The sequence below is a fragment of the Petaurus breviceps genome, unplaced genomic scaffold (genome assembly GCF_028583685.1).
Source record: "Petaurus breviceps papuanus isolate PSGF00001 unplaced genomic scaffold, PetGlider_PUasm1.0 90804, whole genome shotgun sequence".
In the NCBI taxonomy this organism is placed as follows: domain Eukaryota; kingdom Metazoa; phylum Chordata; class Mammalia; order Diprotodontia; family Petauridae; genus Petaurus; species Petaurus breviceps.
The window spans coordinates 10319979-10327770 of record NW_027187348.1 but is presented as its reverse complement, the minus strand read 5'-3'; positions in this window follow the sequence as shown (position 1 = coordinate 10327770).

Here is a 7792-nt window from a genome sequence, read left to right as displayed (position 1 = left end):
AAATGCTTTATGAATTTGAAATCCATGGAAATTTTCAGTGTTCATGTTCATTATTTAAAATGATCAATTTTACTATAAACAAATAGGTAAGATGGATTGCTTGTGAGTTCTGATGAAATTCTTGTCCATATTCAGAGCTTAGTTTATAATGAAAGAGGATTGTTAAGCAGGCAGGTGCCATCATTTTACTAGTGAAACCTTACTGCCAAAGCAATCACTTTTTTATCCAGGAAGTACCAACCCTTATCATAATGTCACTGTGCTTTTTCCCCCACTAGTCTTCTTCAACACCTAACTATTGTAATATCTTTTCCCTAAATAATTTTCCTGTTGCTAACAACAGAGCCACCAACTTCTACTCCTACTGCTGTTTGAGACACCTATTACAAATGAGAAAATAGTGCTTTTGCTCCCCACTGGCTGCCTCATTATCTGTCTCCAATTTCTAGCTTCATTATGCCTTTTTGACTTGCTAGGAGCAGCTAGGCATACAGATAATTGAAGACTTGTTTGCATTACTCCTCTTAAATACAACTCCTCTCGTGTTTCTGCACATGGTTCCTTCTGAAGAGATCAAGTCTGAAGGTTTTTTAAAATTTTTATCCTACTCTGAAATCTGGAAATTCTTTCAAAATCAGGTGAAACTTGGCTAGAATGTGGATTTTAGACATGAATGGTGGATCAGTAAAGCCAAGCTGTGTGGAGAGGGATGCATTATTTTCAATTCAACACAAAAAGCAGGCTGGGAAATTGCACATTTTTTTTATGACTCTCAAGCTTATTTATGAAACAAAGACTGATCTTCCTAACAGTAATTTTCTTTTGGTGATGCTATTATATAGCACATAAGAATGCCAAAATCTCCACCAAATCAGTGTTGTAGGTTACCCACAGGAAAATGGAGAGATGCATAATAGGGATGTGACTACAACAAATTACCAATGTGGAAAAGTGAGCAGAAGAAAATAAGAAGTATAGGACCAGAAAAGGAGATCGGGTGGTCACTTAGCAAGAATGATGGGTGACCGTTGGCTAGTCCCTGTGACTCTTTGGTGTCTAAACAATGTCAAGAAACAAGAGCATTGATCTTCAGAAGTGGGGGTGTGGGTCCCCACAGGGATTATGTAAGATGATCAATAGTGGTCTAAGAAGAAGATACAGCTCTAGGGCCTCTTTTTCGCCCACCCAGGTGTTTCTGCAGAGGTCACTCTATCTGGATGGTCTATTTGGAAGAGGATTGGGCTGGTGGTTCCCCTCTCTTTTCCTATTTCACTCCAAAAGCTGGGTAGTGGTGGCACTGAAGATAGATATAGGCTGAGTGAGGGTTCCCTGAGCAACTGGGCCACAGTGCCCCATTTGACTGGGTACTACAGAGGTCAAGGGTAGGGATAGCAGTGTTTGCAACATCATAGAAACTGCAGGACTGAAAAAGCCGAGACTAGAATGGCTTTAGAGGCCAAGGTGGCAGTAGAGCCTAATGTCTCTCTACTTTCTCACCTCCATCCAAGGACTTGGGAGCTACAGTTGTGGAGGGGGTGGGACATAAAGGTACAACAAGGGTGCTGGGTGGTTGTGAGAAGTGGTGGTATCAGAAGCAACAAGGGCAGAGAGTGAGAGTGACCTGTGGGGCTCCTCTTAATTCCAGAGAAACTGTATCTTGCTGTCACACAACCATACATCACAACTTCACAGGCTGGAGACTAGAGCCCAGAACTACGGACTCCCATCAAGTGTTATTTCCATCATGCCAAAGAGTGTCTGATGGGGATTATATGTCTCTGTCCTCCTTTTGGATTAGCTGTGGAGCTGGTAGGGACCTTGGAGGTCACCTAGTCTGTTTTTCTTATTTCACAGATGTCAAAACTGAGGCTCAGAGAGTAACTTACCCAAGGTCAGAACCTGGGGTTTGAGCGCATGTCCTCTGAGTTCAAACCCGATGGATGCTCTTTTCATTGGTATATGTTGCTTCTGCTTGTTGATTGTAATTCAGCCATTATTTTGCACTCGGTATTTTTGCAGAAGCCTGCGACAGAATGTTGACTCATCTAGAAACTGACATGTTTTTGGATGATTATTATTTTGTGTTCAATATTATTGCTATAGAAGAGCAATTTTAATTTGTCAGTACAGAAGTATGCTAGATGGTTGAACTCACCACCTTCCTATATCACTTCTGAGGTGCTGAGCTGTGAGTTTCTTATATTTGTAAAATGGACACATAGGACTTTTTTCTGCTGTGTGTTATATTTTGCTTTTTAATGAAATTGTCATATTTGAAAAAAAAGAACATTGTTGTTAAGAAAGCTGCTTTCTCAGGATTATCTGTTGTCACTGAAATAAATTGTATATTATTCATTTCAGGGAAAGACTATGATGTAAATAGAGAAAATTGCCCCTGTGAACTTAACTCTCTGTCTTTCCTCTCATATTCCCTTTTATCACTTCTGGTTCAATAAGCAATCTTGTGTATATTGCATCAGTTTGAAGTAAATTTGCTCACATGTCCTTAAGTGCCAGATTCTTATTTCTCAATAGTCATGATCAGTGTTACTTAGAAAACTTGCCTTATTTTCCAGCATTAAAAATAATCATAAGCATTACAAAGTACTCATGAAAGACACAATTGTATGGGGTTGTTATGTGCTATAGCACAAAAGGAGAAATCCAGATGTTGTTTTGGCTCTTGGGGCTGCAGGGTGGGCACTGGGAAAGGCTGTGTGCAGGTGTCTGGGTGGTCTGATAGGGATGAGCAGGGGTTAGAAGGTAGTAGAATGAGTGGTCGTCACAACTCCCAGCTCTTCTGCCCTGCCTTGAAGCAGTGACAAGTGCGCCAAATAAAATAAAAACAAACATCAAAAATAGAGGGGAGAGGGGGGAAAAGTCATCCTAGGAAAATAAATAGAGAGATGAAAGAAATAAGCAAGCAAAAAAGAGGCCCAGCACAATGAGTAAATAAGGCATGGTAAAAGATGAAGAGAAATTTACAGACGAAAAGAACAAGATTGTTATTTTCATTGTTGTAGAAGCAGGAATAATATTACTATCGCCATCAATAGCAGTAACACCACCACTATCAGCACCACTATTAGCACCAATAATAGCAACAACAGTAATAACAATATTACTACCACCAGCAACAGTAGTAGCATGAACGATACGATCACCGCCGCCACCACCACTTTTAGAAGAGATGAGAGGTATACTACAAGACGTTCTCTGGACTCCAGTCTCAGAGTTCTGTATGTGATGCTCTATCATGATGAGAAAATGAAATTTGAGAGTTAATGACCTGCAAGAAAAATATGAAGAAGCAATGAGTTTGAATACTATAGTTCAAGAAGTCATATACAAAATTGCTCAAAAGTGAGACATTGTGGGTAGTGAAAAAATCCTGCACTGAGCCTGCAAAGAGCCGAGTTCAAAGCCTGCCTTAGATACTTTTTAGCGGTGTGACTCTGGCCAAGTTATTTAACCTCTTGCTTCAGATTCTTCACCTGTAAAATGGTGAATGTGGATTTCGTGGTCTCTCATATTCTGTCCCTTAAATCTCTGATCCAAAATATTGGAAATGGAAGGCAAAGTGCGAATCAAGAGATTGCTATTCCTCACATAAGATAGTCCAGTTCTCAGCTCCTTCTACTTTCCCTGGCTGCTCTCTCTCTCCCTCCTCTTCTCCATCTCCTGGCTTCCTTCAGGTCTCATCTAGAATTCCGTGTTCTGCAAGAATCCTTTCCGGATCCTCCTCAATGCTACTACTTTTCATCTGCTGATGATTCCTGGCCTATAGGACAGGGAAATGTACATTTTATTTGTGCCAATGCTAGGTTGTACATAATTGTGTGCATGTTGTTTCCCCCATCAGACTGTGAACTTCTCAAGGACAGTGACTGATTTGTTTTTTACCTTTCTTTGTATTCACGGTGCCTGGCACATAGTACGGATTTAATAGATGTTTATTGACTGAGCGAATAGCTTCAAAATCTGCATGAAACACAAACTCAAATATTTGTAAATCATATCATATTTCAGATACAATAAGGATGATTTCTAACTAAAGAAATTCTTTGATAATCCTTTCATGAAGTAGTAAATATTTGCTGTTAATAATCATCCGTTATTTAATCTATTTTACAGAGATAAAGGCACCATGCACAGGACTGGACTTATAGTCAGGAAAGTCTAAATTCAAATTCCACCTCAGACATAAGCTGTATGTGTGAAGGTGTCAGGCCACGGGGCAGGGTAGAGAGATGAGACGTTGTATACTGTGTATTGTAATCATTGTGCATGTTGTTTTCTTGGCTCTGCTTATTTCACTCTGGATCAGATTGTGTAAATCTTCCCATCATTTTCTGCATTTTGCATATTTATCATTTCCTGAAGAACAACAATATTCTATTACATTCATGTACTGCGATTTGTTTACTCATCCCCCAATTGATGAACATCAATTTTGTTTCCAATTCTTTGCCATCACAAAAAGTGCTGCTATAAATAATTTGGTGTATATAGAAACTTTATTCTTTTCAATAGAATTTCTGGGTCTAAGTATACGGATGTTTTAGTCACTTTATTTGCATAATTTCTACTTGCTTTCCAAAATAGTTGCATTGATTGATAGCTCCACCAAAAGATTCACTAGTGTGTTTATTGTCCCACACCCATCGTTCAATATTGACTTCCTATCTTTTGTCATTTTTATTTTTTAGGTACATTTCTTGTGAATAACAGATTGTGAAGTTTTGCTTTCTTTTTCAAACTATTACTCTTTTGCTTTATTGGATTGTTAAATTCATTCACATTAAACATTATGATTTAAGCTTATATTTTCCTCTATTTGTCTCTAATATCGAATTATGATTTTTTTTGTTCCTCTTTCTCTATGAAGACAGTACTTTGTCTTTTGAGTTATTTTTAGCTTATTTTACTTTAAGATGACCTGATTTCTATAGCTTCTCTTCCCTTAACCCTTAACCGACCCCTCCTGACTGTCACTGCTTTCTCTACCTTGGGAATTTTGTTTAACTTATTAATTCATTTTTCTTCCTTTATCTAGTTATCTAATTTTTCCCTCTTAGTTAAATAATCAAGTTGAGTCCCTCTTCTCCTTCCATTCATCTTCTCTCATTTGTTAGTTTCATTTTCTATCTCTTTTTCTTAAAAAAATTTCTTCTCTCACTTTGTTAGTTCTTGTTTCTGTCCATTCTAGACTTTTATTCTAAGATTATAGTTCTTAAACCTATTTATTTCTTCTTTAGTCTCTGTATTCCTCATGGAATTAATAAGTGCAAGGTACTTATTTTGACTTCCCTCTTCCAAATAACTGCTATGCCTTTGTGTAACAAATCTTGCTTCCTTCCCCCCCTTTTTTTTTCTTTTTGTATCTCACTTAGAACTATCAATTCTTACAGAAGATAGAGAGGCTGGAAGTATTGCTCCATGGTAAGAATGTTCCTGTGTTTCTATGTATTTCATGATGAACCATTGTGTTCCCCTGGGTCTTTGTTGCTTCTGTCTTTCAGTTGCTCAAGAAGCTATGGCAGGATACTGTATAAGGTGACAAAATATTATGAGAGATAGTGGCTCCAATCACCATATCCCTGAAGATCATACACACTCTAAGGCTCCCATCTTCCACGGCAGAAAGTTTCTCTTCTGACATGAGAATGTCCTTCTGTGTAACTCCCTCCTGCCACTGAAGTGAGACCTCCCTTATCTTTCTCTATGTTTCAGTGTCTGTCCCCTTACGCTTTGTTCCCTCACCAATTCTCCTGTAGGCCTTTGTCTTCCTAAGAAAATACAGGAATTATTTTCCCTTCATTCCTAATCATGACTCGATTAGAGTACATAACACACCCCCCTTAATTTTCTTTTTTCCCTTTCAACTTTATATAGCCTCATATTTTGTGGTTTTGTTATTCAAAAAACAAATAAGCAAATAAAACAACACATTGGTTCACCTATAGTGTTGTGAAATTTAGTCCATTGTGTTTCAGGCCACCATGACTTGGTCTGTTTAAGTTTTACTTCACCCTTGACTCCATGCACATTTTAAAAAGAAATATCTTAATAGTGCCTCTGTTGCTATTTCTTGTTATTTTTTTTTAACCTGATAGTTGTCTTTCTCTTTCTAGTTTTTTCCCACCCCTTTTTCTGGGGTGATTAATTTTGTTACTTGTGCCTTACTTGGTTGTTATATTTGTTTACCTTTCTTGTTTTTTGTTGCTGTCTCAGATGTTTGCAAGGGAAATAATCTGCTCCTAAGTGTATGTTTTTTTCTTCTAAGAATGTATCATTTTTATGTATTATTTATAGAATGGTCATCTTTTTTCATTGATGATTAAGCTTAGCTTTGCAGGTATGTCTGCTTTGGTTGTATCTTGAACTCCTTTGGTTTGGAAAACATTATTTCATTTCCTTCTGCAGTTTTTGGTGGGTACAGAATAGTTCTGTTCATTAGACATTCCTGTCTTTCTCCTGGTGACTTGCAGAATTTGTTGTTTGTCATTGGGATTGTTAAATATAATCACTGTATCAGAGATTGCATAACAGGATGTTTTTCTTTCTGGAAGCAATTTGTGGATCCTTTTTTGGGTTCTATGTTTTTTTGTGTTGAGAAGTTCTGGGCAGTTTTATTGTATTATTTCTTGCATTATATTGTTTGTATGTTTTGACTTCTCATGTTCCTCTGGGACACCTATAAGGTGTCTCTATGCATGCTGTCTTTAAGATCAATATATTTTGCTTGTATAGAGAACAAGTTTTCTTCGAACATTATTGCTTCTTCCAGATGGTCCTTCATTTCAGTGTATTTGCAATCCTAATTAGTTGTTCTTTTTTTTCTTTTTGTTTCTTAAGACTTACAACTATGAATTCAAGTTATTCAATGTTGTTAATTACTTCTATTGTGTAGGCTATACATTCTGTTTTACCATTCTTAATTCTCTCTTGAACCATTTGGAAACATCCTTTTATAGTACTATGCTCTCTTGGGAATCCACAGGGCCTTTTGCCTCATCAGATATTGATTTATTTTCCTTTGTCTTACAACATTTATTCAGATATTTTTGACTTTTTTAGACGTCTTGGATGCCATATTCTCTTTCGTTATTAACATCTTTATCTGTTTGTGCTCAGAGTTTTCTCCTTTCTTAGATCTTTGGTAATTCCATTCTCTCTGCCCTCCACCTCCCACTTTGGACTCCTTCCACTTTGATGGAGAATTCACAGAACTGGATATTAGTCCCCTTTCCTTCAGGCCTAGTGGTCTCTCCCCATCCCCATGCTGGCATCCTGACCCAGTTTCCTAGGTTTCTTAATTCTCTGAGTGAGCACTGCTGCAAGCAATAAGCTGCCACTGAAGGCAAAGCAAGCTTCCTCTTCCTTATGCTCCACCTCCTCTTCAAAAGAGGCAGGAGCTGAGTTGAGTCCAGTTGCTTGTTGCCACAGAATGATGGGGGAAAGGGCAGGGGCAAAGGAGCATATTGGCAGAGACCACAGTAGCAACAAAGGCATTGCTAAATGTATCCTAGGGCAGATGCCTGTGAGTCCAGTAGTGTCACTCTGTCAGAGTGTGGGGGCCAGTGGGGAAGAAGCTGCTGAGTGAGTATGCCAGGGATTAGGTATAGCCTTTACAATTATCAATTTATTAAGTTGTTACCTTGTTAGGGTTCTTGGGGTCTTAACCTGCAGGGACAGTTGTAATTTACCTCTTGTGCATAATTTTTTATTTTGGGAAGGTTTGTGAGGTCAGTGGGATAGAAGAAAATATCTAGTCCTTGATCTCATTGAT